At 35.9% G+C, this 17,713-nt stretch overlaps 1 non-coding gene across 1 annotated transcript; it reads right to left on the bottom strand.

The window, feature by feature from the left end:
- Positions 1–11,253: 11,253 nt before the first annotated feature.
- Positions 11,254–11,325, bottom strand: Trnaa-cgc (transfer RNA alanine (anticodon CGC)). The gene has a single exon. It is a non-coding gene; the product is annotated as a tRNA-Ala (tRNA).
- Positions 11,326–17,713: the final 6,388 nt, after the last annotated feature.

Consider the following 17,713-nt stretch of genomic DNA (forward strand, 5'->3'; position numbering starts at 1 on the left):
TCTAAGTACTGGGCGGTACTGGGCGACCTTCATAGGAAAATCAGTCCAAGTACTGGGCGACTTTCATAGGAACAATGAATTCAAATACTGGGCGACTTTCATAGGAAAATGGGTCTAAGTACTGGGTGACAGGAAAATGAGTCCAAGTATTGGGCGAATTTCATAGGAAAATGAGTCCAAGTACTGGGCGAATTTCATAGGAAAATGAGTTCAAATACTGGGCGACTTTCATAGGAAAATGGGTCTAAGTACTGGGTAACAGGAAAATGAGTCCAAGTATTGGGCGAATTTCATAGGAAAATGAATCCAAGTACTGGGCGAATTTCATAGGAAAATGAGTACAAATACTGGGCGACTTCATAGGAAAATGAGTCCAAGTACTGGGCGACTTCCATAGGAAAATGAGTACAAGTACTGGGCAACTTCCATAGGAAAATGAGTCCAAGTACTGGGCGACTTCCATAGGAAAATGAGTATAAGTACTGGGCAACTTCCATAGGAAAATGAGTACAAGTACTGGGCGACTTCCATAGGAAAATCAGTCCAAGTACTGGGTGACTTTCATAGGAAAATCAGTCCAAGTACTGGGTGACTTTCATAGGAAATTGTGTCAAAGTACTGAGCGAGTTTCATCGGAAAATCAGTCCAAGTACTGGGCGACTTTCACAGGAAAATCAGTCCAAGTACTGGGTGACTTTCATAGGAAAATCAGTCCAAGTACTGGGCGACTTTCTTAGGAAAAATAAATTCAAATACTGGACGACTTTCATAGGAAAATGGGTCCAAGTACTGAGTGACAGGAAAATGAGTCCAAGTACTGGGCGACTTTCACAGGAAAATGAGTCCAACTACTGGGCGACTTTCATAGGAAAATGAGTCCAAGTACTTGGCGACTTTCATAGAAAAATGAGTCCAAGTACTGGGCGACTTTCATAGGAAAATGAGCCCAAGTACTTGGCGACTTTCATAGGAAAATGAGCCTAAGTACTGGGTCACTTTCATAAGAACAATTAATCCAGGTACTGAGCGACTTTCATGGGAACAGTGAGTCAAAGTACTGGGCGTCTTTCATAGGAAAATGAGTCCAAGTACTTGGCGACTTTCATAGGAAAATGAGTCCAAGTACTGGGCGACTTTCATAGGAAAATGAGTCCAAGTACTGGGCGTCTTTCATAGGAAAATGAGTCCAAGTACTTGGCGACTTTCATAGGAAAATGAGTCCAAGTACTGGGCGACTTTCATAGGAAAATGAGTCCAAGTACTTGGCGACTTTCATAGGAAAATGAGCCCAAGTACTGGGCGACTTTCATAAGAACAATTAATCCAGGTACTGAGCGACTTTCATGGGAACAGTGAGTCAAAGTACTGGGCGACTTTCATAGGAAAATGAGCCCAAGTACTTGGCGACTTTCATAGGAAAATGAGCCCAAGTACTGGGTCACTTTCATAAGAACAATTAATCCAGGTACTGAGCGACTTTCATGGGAACAGTGAGTCAAAGTACTGGGCGACTTTCATAGGAAAATGAGCCCAAGTACTTGGCGACTTTCATAGGAAAATGAGCCCAAGTACTGGGTCACTTTCATAAGAACAATTAATCCAGGTACTGAGCGACTTTCATGGGAACAGTGAGTCAAAGTACTGGGCGACTTTCATAGGAAAATGAGCCAAAGTACTTGGCGACTTTCATAGGAAAATGAGCCCAAGTACTGGGTCACTTTCATAAGAACAATTAATCCAGGTACTGAGCGGCTTTCATGGGAACAGTGAGTCAAAGTACTGGGCGTCTTTCATAGGAACAATGAGTCGAAATACTAGGTGACTTTCATAAAAAATGGGCCCAAGTACTTGGCGACTTTCACATTCAATATCTATGTTCAAAGACATAGTGAAAGAATATTGTCAAGAGAAACATTGTTCTCTTTCTCCTTTATTTATAAAAAAAAACAATTAGGTTTTTTTTTAAAGAAATGTGGTGTTTAATGGAAATGGCATATCTCAAATTTGTTTTCTTAATAGGAAATATTGTGTAGAGCTATAATTAATAATGTTGTGTTCCTTTATTTAAGAAATAACATATCTCATTTAGTGATTTGTCGCTGAATAAAATCATTGTTTTGAGTTCAGATGCGAAGAAATTATATCACGAGGGCGCAACCCGAGTGATATAATAGATCTAATACGCATCTGAATGCCAAACAATGATTTTTTTATTAAACATCAAATCTCTAAATGAGATATATTATATCGATTCTAACACGTTAGATTCTACCAAGGATTTTAAAGTACATCTGTGACGACACCCATTAGATATTTGCCTATTTTCTGTTGGTTTCTTTTCCTGCGCGCCGCTATGCCGTTTAACGCTATGACGTAATTATACGTCAGAAAATGAATTGTTGTTTAATAACACACAGTTTTCAGCCTTCTTTGTTTAATAGGAAAATGAAATGAGTCGTGTTAGAATGTATATTATTTGTATGTGTATATGGATGAGACTTATAAACTGGTTTATTTTTTTTTAGTTTAGTCTAGAATAGCATTTAATATTTCATAACTGGTCAAACTCAATTATATTGCGTCCAAAAATAGTGAAATTAATTAAAATGCATTTGTAAATGTAGATCTAACATTAAAAGGATTATGCACGAACATAAAAACTCAATGAAAAGTAAGTACATGCAGTCTAAAATTGAAATTTAACATTTGGAATAATTATCGCAAAATACAATGTTAACAGTAGCAAATGTACACTTATATATCTGCAGGAACATTTCTGATTTGTATCTACCTGCACGTGTAAAAGTGTACCTGCAGACATAAAATTGTACATGCACGTGTAAAATTGTACCTGCAGATGCACGTGTAAAATTGTACCTGCAGATATAAATAAAATTGTACTGCAGATGCACGTGTAAAATTGTACCTGCAGATATAAAATTGTACCTGCAGATGCACGTGTGAACTTGTACTTGCAGATATAAAATTGTACCTGCAAGTATAAAATAGCACAAAATTGTACCTGCACGTATAAAATTGTACCGGCAGCAGTACCTGCAGGTATGAAATTATTATTATTATTATTATACCAGATTTATATAGCGCCCTTTTCATGATCAATTTCACGTTCAAATGCGCTTTACATAGTTCAAATGCAGCCACACAGGGCGCATAATTCATCCTCTACTAGTACATACACAGAGCGATCTGACCAGAGGGACAGAGCGAGACAAAGCCCCCACGACAGAGAGATCAGAAATCAGATACAGGCTTGTCCGGCTAACTTAGCCTAGCTCGTTGCGAATAGACAGCCTGGTTCTTTAACGTGCCCAGTGTATAGCACTGATACACGCAAGGATTATAATGAAATATCGTGGACTTTCTGAAAATAAAGTTAATACTGTCCTATTTTAAAAGATTCAGCAAAATTCCATCTACGATTAAAATGTACAATGATTCTTGTTTGTCTTCTATGAAATATGAAATAACCTTATAAAATGTGTATATTATATAATCGTTTTGCATTGACGACTCACTATCCTACAGTATAGCATTGCCTATTGTCGTATATACCCATGAAAATTCCGGTTAGCTATGTTAGTATTGAAAGTGTATGCGACCTCTTTGGTCAATGCAACAATATTCGAAACGGTCTTTACTAATGTGTGCAGCTGTAATTATTACCATCGTTTCTGAGATGGCTGAAGTCCATAGTTCATTACATTTGTTTTCGGTTGTTGTATGGAAGACTATGTAGATGTTATTTAGAGAGCAAGGAAATTTGATCTGCGTCACGAGGAAAATGGAATGATAGGTGCATTCTTAAATTGTCCCCAAGTACTCTCATTTTCTGCACTGCGTTTGCTTGCTTTTAAGTGTTTTGTATAAATCAAGCAGCGACTGACGTCATTCTATTATAAGCGTGTAATATTACGTTAAACGGCATGTTATTTATTTATTTTTTAGTACAAATTTATCCCCCAAAATAACATTCTTAAGAAATCAAGTAAAGTCAACTCAAATCAAAATTTTATTGGCTTCAAGTTACATATAACCATGGACGAGTCACATTTTTTTTATGTATACACGCAAATCTATATGATTACATAACTTTAAAATGAAAATGCAAGTATAACAGTAGTACTGTTCAGCAAAACGGGGAAACTGGTTCATCAAAATTCATGAAAATTTGCCTTTTTATTCCTTTGTGTTAAGATTTAGTAAGACACAAAAATAGTAGTGCTACATATTCTTATAATGGGAAAAAATAGTATTTCAATAAAAATTTATGTTTCGTTAACCGATTCCATAGTATTTTTAATCAGGGCGATCAACTAATTCATCAAAATATATACATGTATTACGTCAGATTTGTCTATGCAAGAAGATATGAAAAGAATTAATTTTCGTTTCTTGGCAACAGGTTTTTTTAATTACAATTATGATTTCTGTGTCGTCCCTGGCGTATACTTAAAAATGATTAACGGCAATAAAAACCCCCATTTACCATTTTACGTAGAAATATTAATTGCAAAGTATATTTAAATTACTGCCCATAGCAATAACGTACGTTTGTTATTTTAGATTTTGTTCATGTCTCATCTATGTACTCATTAACAAAGATATTGCAAATGACAGCACAACGCACGAGATCTTTTTGCACAATTTTACAGATTATAAGATTCTTTCACTGGGTGTAGGTGTAGATGGAAATATCCGGCCTCGAGGGTAACTGTTTAGGCGGTAACGAGGCTCCCAGCCGGATATTTCCATCTGCGCCTATAACCAGTGACAGAATCTTTTTCTTGCATACCGATTTCAAGAAATAATAATAAAAATAAAATCAATCGAACGGCTTTCTTTTCAGAACTATTTCTTATGGCAGTGTATTAAAACAAAGCGCGGGAAACCAACGTGCGTAAACAGGAAAGACGTCATGACGCTTCAAAACAAACAACAATGTTTAATTCCGGTTTGGTTTTATCAGTTACAGCGTAACGTTATGAATTTTTGATAAAATAACGTGATTTGAATCGAGAAATATACTATCAGGGACCAATAGGAACTGTCAAGGTATTGAATTTTTATTCCGTTTTTAAAATAAAATATAAATTACTACATAAATCTTCTACATATATGTAGTTCGTTATACGTCATTTACAGCACGAGAGTCATCTTACACCCCGGGGTGTAAGATGGATTTTTCCAGCACCGGTAAAGATACCAGAAATCCCCGTCTGGTATGCAAGAAAAAACCTTCGTGCTAGTCTATTCGTTGACCATTGGTGTACTTCAGAAGTTCTTGGCATTTTCGCACATAAAATAAAAATACTTCCTGAATATAATATAGCATATATTTATTTATTTATTTATTTTGTTGGGTTTAACGTTGCATCAACACAATTATAGGTCATATACTGTGAAATTTTCGTGGGGGACTAATTTTCGTGGATTTCGTGGTTGAGTCAATCCACGAAATTTAATCCCAACGAACAAGTAAAAATCCTATTCACTTTATGTTCAAAAGTTGTAATCCACGAATTCATATCCCCACGAAATTCCCACTTTGACCAAAACCACGAAATTTCATGCCCACGAAATTAAATGATTTCACAGTAGTGACTTTCCAGATCTGATAGTGGAGGAAGACCCCAGGTGCCCCTCCGTGCATTATTTCCCTGGGCAGAACCACCGACCTTCCGTGGCTTCCTCACATGAAGAATTCAACGCCCCGAGTGAGGCCCGAACCCACATCGGTGAGGGGCAAGTCAGCGACCTTAACCACTCGGTCACGGAGGCCCCTATAACATATATTTGGCACTAGATCTATTACAATCAAAAACATAAATAAACGTCATTGTTACAATACTTGAGGTAAATAGGACAGCATTGGCACTAGTGCAAGCCTCGACCAATCATTTAATTATCAAAATAACAAAAATATTAAAGGCCCGGTCACACCGCCCGAACTTTGTTGGAGCGTTCCTTCAACGGTAGGGAGAGGGGGCGGAATTTAGACAACGCTCGTCACCGCGAACAAAATGGGAAAAAAATCGAAAACACGGGCGTTGCCTTAGAGGTGCACCGCTGAAGCCGGCGTTGCTTTAGCGTTGGTTTAACGGTAGCGAGCGGTAGCGAGCGTTGGTTTAGCGGTGACGCGAGCGTTGATAGAGCGGCGTTCCGCGCATGCGTGCGTTGGCTCGGCGGGGTTTTAAAGTTGGTTTAGCGGCATACCGCTTTTGACTACGGAGCTGAACGGATCGCTTTGATAGAAGTTCTGATAGATTTTTTTATAGAAGTCGATAGTGAAGTTCTGGTCCCGCTCCGACACCTCCATACCAACGCCAAACCAAAGTTCATCACCGCAATGGATCGCTGCTTCAACGCCCGACACCGTTCCAGCAATCCCGTGTCCGCTCTTAAAATGCTTACAACCGCTCCACCAAAGTTTGTGCAACGTTTAATCACCGCCCGGGCAAAGCTGGCGAAGCAGCGGTGGTCCAGCGTTCAAGATTTCTGCGTTGGCCTAGCGGACCCAAGCGTCCACGAACTTGCGTCTAGCGGTGCCAAACTTGACTGGGCGTTGTTAGAGCGGTGGTGAACTTTGCCGGAGCGGAAAATTTCCCGCTCCTCACCGCTCGCAATATTTTGTGCAGCTCAAAACTTTCGGAGCGGTAGGAGGGACCATCAGCGGTGGCCGAGCGTATACGGCGTTGCCTTAACGGGGGCCAACTTCTGTTAAACGGTGGTGAACGGTAACGAGCGGTGATGAAATTTTTTCACCGCTCCAGGAACGCTCCAACAAAGTTCGGTCGGTGTGACCGGGCTTAGCATATTTTTGTTAACTAGTCAAACACAATTAATGGTTCAAGGTTGAAAGTTCCGTGACATAAAAAGGCTTTGCAACCTACGTCATTCCTCTTCCCTCCCTTTATTAGTCGACCCAGTGGTGCATTAAGATGCTATGTGCATATGAAAATAGAAAGCACATAGCACGTAGATGCACCAATGGTTCGCGCTATGTGTAATATTTCTGCAAAATACTAGTATGTACGAAGCGTTAATGAAAGGTTCTGCACCCGTACCTGATTCACGTCCTTTCTGGGTAATGAATATACAGTCTATCCCCATTGTGATAAGTTCCAGCTTCAAAATTTATATATTGAATTCCATCACGGGGACAGCAGTTCAAAATACGTCAACAAGAGAATGTGCATATAGTGTATCTTATTTAAATAATCATGCGGGTTGATGTTGTTGGGGTTTTTTTGCTCAAATGTAACGTGTTACATGATGATTTGTTGAGCAGATATAACTGCCACGTAAACTGGTTCTATCCAAACAACAAAAAAATACGTAAATTGCGTATGATTTAGTAAAACCAGTTTTGCTACCTTTTATAAATACTTGTGGTATTCTAGCTATCCGTGACTTCTGCCCTGCAAATAATAAATAAAAGTAATAATGAACAGAAATGTATCATAAATATGAAATGTCAGAATTAGAAGGTGCTTTAATATATAGAAGCTCTTTGCCTTTTAAGCTAAAATTCTCCAGTTTTCTATCGTGATGAAAAATGTTTATATCTATTTACAATCAACATGATCCATAGCTGAAGGTTTAATTTCCATAAATATAGTGCCGTAATTTATAGCGTTTATATTTGCTTATTTCAAACAGTATTTCATAATAGAATGCGTGCATGCAAGTACCTCTGCTCTCTAAGGGAACATGTGTTGCATGCCTCCTTACCTCGGACCGTGGTAGAGTAGCTATATAGCTTATATATGTTTAGAGTTAAAAAATAATGATAAATGACTAAGGGTTAGAAATAATGATAAAGGACTAAGGATTAGAAATAATGATAAAGGACTTAGGGTTAGAAATAATGATAAAGGACTAAGGATTAGAAATAATGATAAAGGACTTAGGGTTAGAAATAATGATAAAGGACTAAGGATTAGAAATAATGATAAAGGACTAAGGGTTAGAAATAATGATAAAGGACTAAGGATTAGAAATAATGATAAAGGACTTAGGGTTAGAAATAATGATAAAGGACTAAGGATTAGAAATAATGATAAAGGACTTAGGGTTAGAAATAATGATAAAGGACTTAGGGTTAGAAATAATGATAAAGGACTAAGGATTAGAAATAATGATAAAGGACTAAGGATTAGAAATAATGATAAATGACTTAGGGTTAGAAATAATGATAAAGGACTTAGGGTTAGAAATAATGATAAAGGACTAAGGATTAGAAATAATGATAAAAGACTTTGGGTTAGAAATAATGATAAAGGACTTAGGGTTAGAAATAATGATAAAGGACTAAGGGTTAGAAATAATGATAAATGACTAAGGATTAGAAATAATGATAAATTACTTAGGGTTAGAAATAATGATAAATGACTTAGGGTTAGAAATAATGATAAATGACTTAGGATTAGAAATAATGATAAAGGAATAACGGTTAGAAATAATGATAAAGGACTTAGGGTTAGAAATAATGATAAATGACTAAGGGTTAGAAATAATGATAAATGACTAAGGGTTAGAAATAATGATAAATTACTTAGGGTTAGAAATAATGATAAATGACTTAGGATTAGAAATAATGATAAAGGAATAACGGTTAGAAATAATGATAAAGGACTTAGGGTTAGAAATAATGATAAATGACTAAGGGTTAGAAATAATGATAAATGACTAAGGGTTAGAAAAAATGATAAATGACTTAGGGTTAGAAATAATGATAAAGGACTAAGGATTAGAAATAATGATAAAGGACTAAGGATTAGAAATAATGATAAAAGACTTAGGGTTAGAAATAATGATAAATTACTTAGGGTTAGAAATAATGATAAAGGACTAAGGATTAGAAATAATGATAAATGACTAAGGATTAGAAATAATGATAAATGACTAAGGATTAGAAATAATGATAAATGACTAAGGGTTAGAAATAATGATAAAGGACTTAGGATTAGAAATAATGATAAATTACTTAGGGTTAGAAATAATGATAAAGGACTAAGGATTAGAAATAATGATAAAGGACTAAGGATTAGAAATAATGATAAATGACTAAGGGTTAGAAATAATGATAAATGACTTAGGGTTAGAAATAATGATAAATGACTAAGGGTTAGAAATAATGATAAAGGACTAAGGATTAGAAATAATGATAAATGACTTAGGGTTAGAAATAATGATAAATGACTTAGGGTTAGAAATAATGATAAAGGACTAAATGTTAGAAATAATGATAAAGGACTAAGACTTAGAAATAAAGATAAAGGACTAAATGTTATTTGTGTGCGTTTTAACTGTTTAAAAACACATTAGGACATCTGGCAAAGCAAAGACTTACGTCTAAATGTACAAACACGTAACTTTCATACCTTTAAATAATTATCATAGCAGCTAGGAACAAAAATATTCGTTTTCCCCCATGAGTATCAGAAACTCATAACACATGTTCAATCGATCTATACATGTACAACCTTTAATTAGTTTAGTGAGCCTTCTTCCTGACTTGGATTTAAAATATCTTTTCCATTAAAAATGACCTAATCGTGTCGATTCAATGCAGAATAAAAAGTTTGAGCTATAACTGGATGTTCTTTTTCAACAGCTTATAGCCGATTTTGAACTTTTTTGTGTTTGTGAATTTTGTAAGTGGAGTCTTCCTTCGCCACCAGAAGCTGCAAAAATGGCAAATATGACATAGAATGTGTCGGTTGATTCTAACCCCACCTACCCACCAAAAAAAAAAAAAAAATGCGGGAAGGTGCCGCTTGATACCATAACACCAATGTTGTTTAAACGAAAATGAGAGTTTATATTTTCTTTCTCTTTAATATACATGATTTAATAAAGTGAATGTAAATATCATAGATTCAAACTATATTAGTTAGCATATCTAAAGCTGTATGGTTAAAACTTAATTTAAAGGTAACTTTCACATTAGCCAGTATGCCAGTCAGCCGGCCAGATGCGCCCACTCAGTTGAGACTAGTGGGACATGAAGGCTAGTCAGCTATCTTATTCTAATTGATATCGTTTCTAAAAGATATTTGAGGTACTTTTAATACACCTTCTATACATTATATTATATTGTGGTTTTGTGGTTTTAGGTCAGAATATATCTCAAAAACTGACCTTTAAGTTTGGTGATAAATCTAAGTTTCAAACCTAATACAAATAAGTAAACGAATAAACAACACCTAGGTGAAAATTCAACATTCAACAATATTTATCTTTCATTTAACTCTACTAATCAATAGGTTGTGTAGGCCTAACTTTTGCTAGAGGTGGAAACAACGTAACCTAACAGATGACTCACAGTGTCTATTTCAAAAATAATGCAATGACAAGAAGAAGTTTAAAACGACAATGAAACCAAACTAGTAACAATTTTTACTACAAATATACATGAAAAGAACGAGTCATAAGCAGGTGCTAGGAGTTGCACATTTCATTCCCTCTCATGAACAGACTCAATCAAACCGAGTGTGCTGTTCTGCTTGGTTGCATTCTATGCTTCTAAAGGCTCTTTCTACAGATTTTATTCCATTCTATACGATAGATCATTAGTGTCTCGTGTAGGTCTTTTATTAACGCGAAATTTAGATATACCAACTGGAAATTTCGGGTTACTAAGTTGAAATTTTGGTTTACTATATAAATTCGAAATTTCGAGTATTTTACCTGAAATATAAATTCATGGATCTCGAAATTTCTACTTAGTAACTTGAAATTTCGAGTCACTATAACTACCTTGCGAATAAAAAAGGTAAGATTTTTTTTTAAAATTCGAGTTACTATCCCGAAATTTTAACATAGTTACTTGAAATTTCGGTCTACCACACTCGAAATTACAAATTTTGACTAAGTAACTCGAAATTTCGATATCAAAAATAACATACTCCTAGCACTAATGCTCTTCCGTACATTTGGCTCTATGACATGCATTAGACAAATTACACATAAAGCAAAATTCCAAATAATTTTTCTGTCGCCCACTGTTGAGATTGATAACAGGAAACTATACCAATACCAGCGTAACTTTATTTCTGCCTGACGTGCATGTATGGCGAACCTATTAAAACAATTTTATTTTAGATAAACTTCATTGAATAAAAAAATGTAAATATCTTTTTGACATCGTGATACAAAATTACCCTATATTACTTTTATAATTCAGTAAGTTGTTATTCACGTAAAAATAAAAAAGGGAGAAAAAAAGTGTGGAGATGCCGGGGATTGAACCCGGGGCCTCTCACATGCGAAGCGAGCGCTCTACCACTGAGCTACATCCCCTTGGACATTTCATGGGTATAAACAGTATATATAAACAGTGTATGCTGTATTGTAGCCCTACTAAATGTTTTTACCATGTAAATTATAGAAATATTTATTATAATGATTTAGATAAAAGACAACGTTCTCTAATTATCATACTATTGTATATATTTGACTATAAGCCGGACGCATTAATCTGAATATGAGCGCGGTTTTAATTTCAGGAATTATAGATAGCTCGCGCAAATAGAAAAGCGAGTAAATTGTCTACACTGCATGCAAAAGGGAGCGAGTCCGCAAAGATAGAATCTAGATCTGTCTCTAAGTAGACCTAGTATTTAGGCCTACTTTTCAGAACCGGATCCCAGGCTGACCCGCCGTGCATAAAGTGACTCGGGGAAACAGGAACTAAGTTTGCATCTATTATATAAAGAACTACATGAGATCTAATTAAATACACCAAAGTGTTGCTAAGCAACAGCTGAGAATCTTTGTCAAGAAAGGCGACAGACGTGATGGTTTCCGTCCAAAGTAAACATCATTCTAAGTTTCGCAGAACTTGATATACGGGTCCGACTTTGTTAGTAGGCCGATTTGGTATACGTTTGGCATTTACCAAGGCAGTTACGCATTGTTTTCTGAGTACGCTTGAAATTTACCAAGGTTATTACCCCCCCCCCCCCCCCCCCCCCCCCTTTTATTTGTACGTCTTTATAATTTACTTGTTTATAATTATTTACACGTGCACTGCTTTAGGTTTACGTAGGATTCGCATAAAATGAACATGCGCTAACGCTATTCTAGCATAAAACGCATAAAAACTATTTCTACCATAAAACTGCTGTTCTTGTCACTTTTCGGGAGAGAAAACGTGTGTTAATGTAGGGATAACGCATGTTTTTTCGTTTTATAACGTCTGCAGAATCCCGAGGGATTGGTTGGTGTCCGAGCCCGTAGGGAATGTATATTCTAGCATAAAACTGCCGTTCTTGTCATTTTTGGGGGTATATGCCGTTCTTGTCACTTTTTGGGGGTGTTTTAACAGGAGAGAAAACGTGTGTTAACAGAGAGATTCTCGCGCTCGCGTGCTGTTATAACACCTTTTTATATATGCGCGTTCCGTGGCAAAGCGTAAACGTCAGTTGGCCCCAAAACGAATAATTCAAAAAGAAATGACGTCAACGTAAAAAAAAAGCAACTCAGACAATCCCGCGCATTTCGTGGAAATTTAATGACGTTGAGTGACATTGTGTTCATTTGTAGGGATAACGCATGTTTTTTCGTGTTATAACATCTGCAGAATCCCGAGGAATTGGTTGGTGCCCCGAGCCCGTACTACTAGGACGTTGCATTAAAAACCTTGCCACTGGAGGGGATTGTCAACGTTTCAGTAATTTTTCTCCCTAAATTAGACCAACAGAAATATTACAGAACCGAAGTATTTTGAAAGAATTAGTAAGAATATCTTTGCACTAGCAATAAACAATAAAATTGGGTATAATAATCACAAATATGATTTTAAGGGTGAAGTAGGAGCGACGTACTGGTGGTGGAGGAGAGCACCGCGACCGAGTGTGCTAGCCTGTACGGGACAAGCTTGCGTTAAAGGAAGTAAGAGTTCCGTTAGACAGCGTGTGACAACTAGGGATAGTGATGTTATATGACAGTAAGGGAAAGAATCTAGTCAGGAAGTGTGATCGAGAGTTAAAGGTGGTGGTGGTGGTGATGGGGCGGTGGGGGAAGTTTTAAAACAAAGTGTAGCTTCAGAATTCATCTATCCATCTTGGTTGCGCGAGATGGACTAAGGGAGGTAATAATAATTTTGTAAACTTGCATTTCTAATTAATTTTGGCAAAACAGGTATTTGTCAATGCAAATCTTTGACAACTTTAATACAATAGTGCTTATATTCATATTATTCCTTAGAAAAAATATGTTTATTTAATTTATACTTGTGCTAAAATAACACGATCTTGGTTAGGCAACCAGGATAGGAAAATCAAATTTTAAAAATACTTTCAGTGAAAATTTGACATGTACTCGGTGAACACAAATAAGTGCAGTTGATCAGCTGGTTAATTTCGTTAGTTTACTAATCTAATTAACCACCTTTAAAGGGAGGTAATCAGAGAATTGTAAGGAGCCAGGCAGTGTGATAGTTAAAAGGAGAAGATCAGAGGATGGCCAGGGGTCTGTCAGTATAGAAGATAATCAATGGACGTATGATATTGCATGCATAGGGAGGGAAAGTAAAGGGCTGCAAGTCAGTGTATGCATGAATAAAGTAAAAAAAAACACTCTGTCACGAGACTTCATACTTCTCGAGCTTTTTATCAGAACCAGTAATACTCATAGCGACCTTGACTACTAACCTCTTACTCACACATCAATAGAGGAAACCTACTGATATCATTCAAAGATTGATGCCTGCAGACCCAAAGTTTTTTAAAGATATCAAGCAGAAAATGGCCATCTGACCTTTGATCCACTGACAAGAAACACAGAAAGACCCTTGTTTGCATATGCAACAAAGTAAAACTCTCCTAACATGGAAACAGATCAATACACAAGGGATCAGGTTCACAGCTCTTTACAACTCTCCAGTTCTGGGGACCTGTTCTCCATTCTGTAGTAATACATCACATTGCGAATAAAGTATCAATCATCTGAGATAAACATCATTGCTTTTCAAAACTCCTGAGACTTGGAGAGCGACATTGATCTATCTCAAGTACATGCAGACAAGTATCAGAAATTCAAACTATAATTATGCAGCTCCTAAAGTAAAAAAAAAACAACTTAACTCCAATTTCAAAGTTGCATTGACTATTAATCCTTTATATTACAAAATGGATACAGACAACTTATTATCTTGTGTGCCAAGGTCATTTATAGTATATTTAAAGTTCAAACATTTCTTTTTGTGTGAACAATAGCAATCAGATCTTTTTTCAAACATCAAAAGATTACAACACAATCTAAAATTTATCAATGGTGTCTATACCTCCATTCATAAAAATGGGACTACTTTTTACAAAAATGTTATCTCTGTAGCTCCATTTTGATTGGCTGGCAAGATTTCGGGGAACCCCCACTGATGGGTAGTTTCAGTTTGTACAAGCACTCCTATTACATCGGCCTAGTTTGGTCTTAACTCAGGCCATCTAAAGTTAACTGCATGCAAATGTAACAGAGAGAGCTTAAACAGTACTAAATTTTCTATTTTTCATTTAAAAAAACTGTTGATCTGAAAATGCCAAATTTCATGGGTCAGATAAGAAAAAAAGTGACATGGGAGTTAAGTATATTTATGTTATATGATAGTGTTTTCTGTTTGACTTGCAAATGTTACCGACTTAAATGTTCAGTGACTTATCTCTGTCCATATTTCAATGCATCCTGCAAAAAAAGAAGAGCAAGGATATATATGGGCATGCAAATCAATTAAAAAATGCTTTCTCTATGATCAGATTTTACAGCCAAATTCAGTAAACACATTGCAAAAACGTTCTAAACTAACTGTAAACAAGATTTTCTTTGAAAGTTAGGGATGGTGTGTGATCAGAAATTATCACAGCTTTAATACACCTGAACAACAGGATATGTATTAATAATTAATGCATATTTAATATTATAACCATGTTGTTGCTGACAATGTTATTAAACTGGTAAACCATAGTCCCCATTCTGCACTGATACCTGTTACTCAGTTAAAGGCCCATGTGTTAATTTAAGAGGAGTATTAGATCAGCTCATCTGGCTAAGTATGACCAATTACCAGGTCTCAATTCTGATCCCCATACTTGGCAATATCCTCCATGATGACATGTGAAAGAAATGATGCCTCCTCCATCTCTAGCTTCGGAAAAATTCATGTTGAGAAGTTGTCTTTTAAATGCCAAGTACAAGTTAGCACTTGTGTAGCCCTTTTGACTGAAAATGCTAACCAATCACAGTCACATACCGGAATATTAATAGTTGCATTATAGCTACTGAAACAAGAGGTAACACCTATATCAAGTAAATAATTAATTTAAATTGTGCTGCACACATCTGATATGCAAATAAGGTGATTAATTGTATTAACTTAAACAGCAACTGAACAGGTTTAGTTCACTTCTTTGTACAATCATTTACAATCTTAACTTACATGCTTCTCTGACAGCATAATAAAGCAAAATAAAAATCTATTAATATAAAAAAATTTTTTATCTCTGGAACATAATATGTAAAGCAATATGCAACTCAAAACATTCCTTTTTATATTCTGATTTCTAAAATGAATAAGGGAACTTTAATGCTTATCATTAACCAATTGTAAAATTTTAAAATATGTAACAAAATATGTTTTTTTTGCTTTTTATTACATAAACAGGAAGAATAATTTATATTTATTAGCTAACCCTAACCCTAAGGGCGTAACTTTCAAAATTAATCATTTAAGATTTTAAAAGATACAATGAATATTTCACAATAAACACATCATTAGCCAATGGTTCTACTTTAGTAACTATCAAACACTTCTATTGGTCAAAACTGAGTAGCACCTATCAACCATATTCCTAAAAAATGTAGTACTTTTTCATTGAAAGTATAGAATTTTCCCAAAAAATATAGGAATCTATTTTCAGTTGACTGGCTTTACTTTTAAATTTAAATGCAGTTGGAGACTCCTGTCATTTGGAAAATTGTGTTCAACTTGGTACATAACTGACATATCTCCATGTAGTGTTCAACTTGGTACAAAACTGAAATATCTCCATGTAGTGTTAAATTTGGTACAAAACTGACATATCTCCATGTAGTGTTCAACTTGGTACAAAACTGACATATTTTCATGTAGTGTTCAACTTGGTACTTGGTACATAACTGACATATCTCCATGTAGTGTTCAACTTGGTACAAAACTGACATATATCCACGTAATATTCAACTCGGTACATAACTGTATATCTATAGTGTAGTGTTCAATTTGGTTTTGTTTGTTTATTATAGGTTTAACACTGTTTTTCAACAGTATTTCAGTTATGTAATGGCAGGCAGTTAACCTAACAAGGTACCTGAATTCTGTACCAGTACAAACCTGTTCTCTGCAAGCAACTGCCAACTTCCCCACATGTATGAATCAGAGGTGGAGGCCTAATAATTTCAATAATTTTCACGTCTTTAATCAAATTGTCATGGAGAACATACACAACGCCTGGGGACAGAACTCACAACCCTGTGATCCACAGATCTGCGCTGTCCCTATTGAGCTGTGGGTAGGCAACTGTTCAACTTAGTACACAAGTGACAAATCTCCATCTAGTGTTCAACTCAGTAAAAAACTGACATATCTCCATGTAGTGTTCAACTTGGTTTATAACTGACATATCTCCATGTAGTGTTCAACTTGGTTCATAACTGACATATCTCCATGTAGTGTTCAACTTGGTTCACAACTGACATATCTCCATGTAGTGTTCAACTTGGTTTATAACTGACATATCTCCATGTAGTGTTCAACTTGGTTCACAACTGACATATCTCCATGTAGTGTTCAACTTGGTTCACAACTGACATATCTCCATGTAGTGTTCAACTTGGTTCATAACTGACATATCTCCATGTAGTGTTCAACTTTGTTCACAACTGACATATCTCCATGTAGTGTTCAACTTGGTTCACAACCACAACTGACATATCTCCATGTAGTGTTCAACTTGGTTTACAACTGACATATCTCCATGTAGTGTTCAACTTGGTTCACAACTGACATATCTCCATGTAGTGTTCAACTTGGTTCACAACCATAACTGACATATCTCCATGTAGTGTTCAACTTGGTTCACAACCATAACTGACATATCTCCATGTAGTGTTCAACTTGGTTCACAACTGACAAATCTCCATCTAGTGTTCAACTTGGTTTACAACTGACATATCTCCATGTAGTGTTCAACCTGGTTCACAACTGACATATCTCCATGTAGTGTTCAACTTGGTTCATAACTGACATATCTCCATGTAGTGTTCAACTTGGTTCACAACTGACTTATCTCCATGTAGTGTTCAACTTGGTTCACAACTGACATATCTCCATGTAGTGTTCAACTTGGTTCACAACTGACATATCTCCATGTAGTGTTCAACTTGGTTCACAACTGACATATCTCAACTTGGTTCATAACTGACATATCTCCATGTAGTGTTCAACTTGGTTCACAACCACAACTGACATATCTCCATGTAGTGTTTAACTTGGTTCACAACTGACATATCTCCATGTAGTGTTCAACTTGGTTCATAACTGACATAACTCCATGTAGTGTTCAACTTTGTTCACAACTGACATATCTCCATGTAGTGTTCAACTTGGTTCAAACCACAACTGACATATCTCCATGTAAGTGTTCAACTTGGTTCA

This window comes from Mercenaria mercenaria, chromosome 2 (genome assembly GCF_021730395.1).
Source record: "Mercenaria mercenaria strain notata chromosome 2, MADL_Memer_1, whole genome shotgun sequence".
Taxonomy (NCBI): Eukaryota; Metazoa; Mollusca; class Bivalvia; order Venerida; family Veneridae; genus Mercenaria; species Mercenaria mercenaria.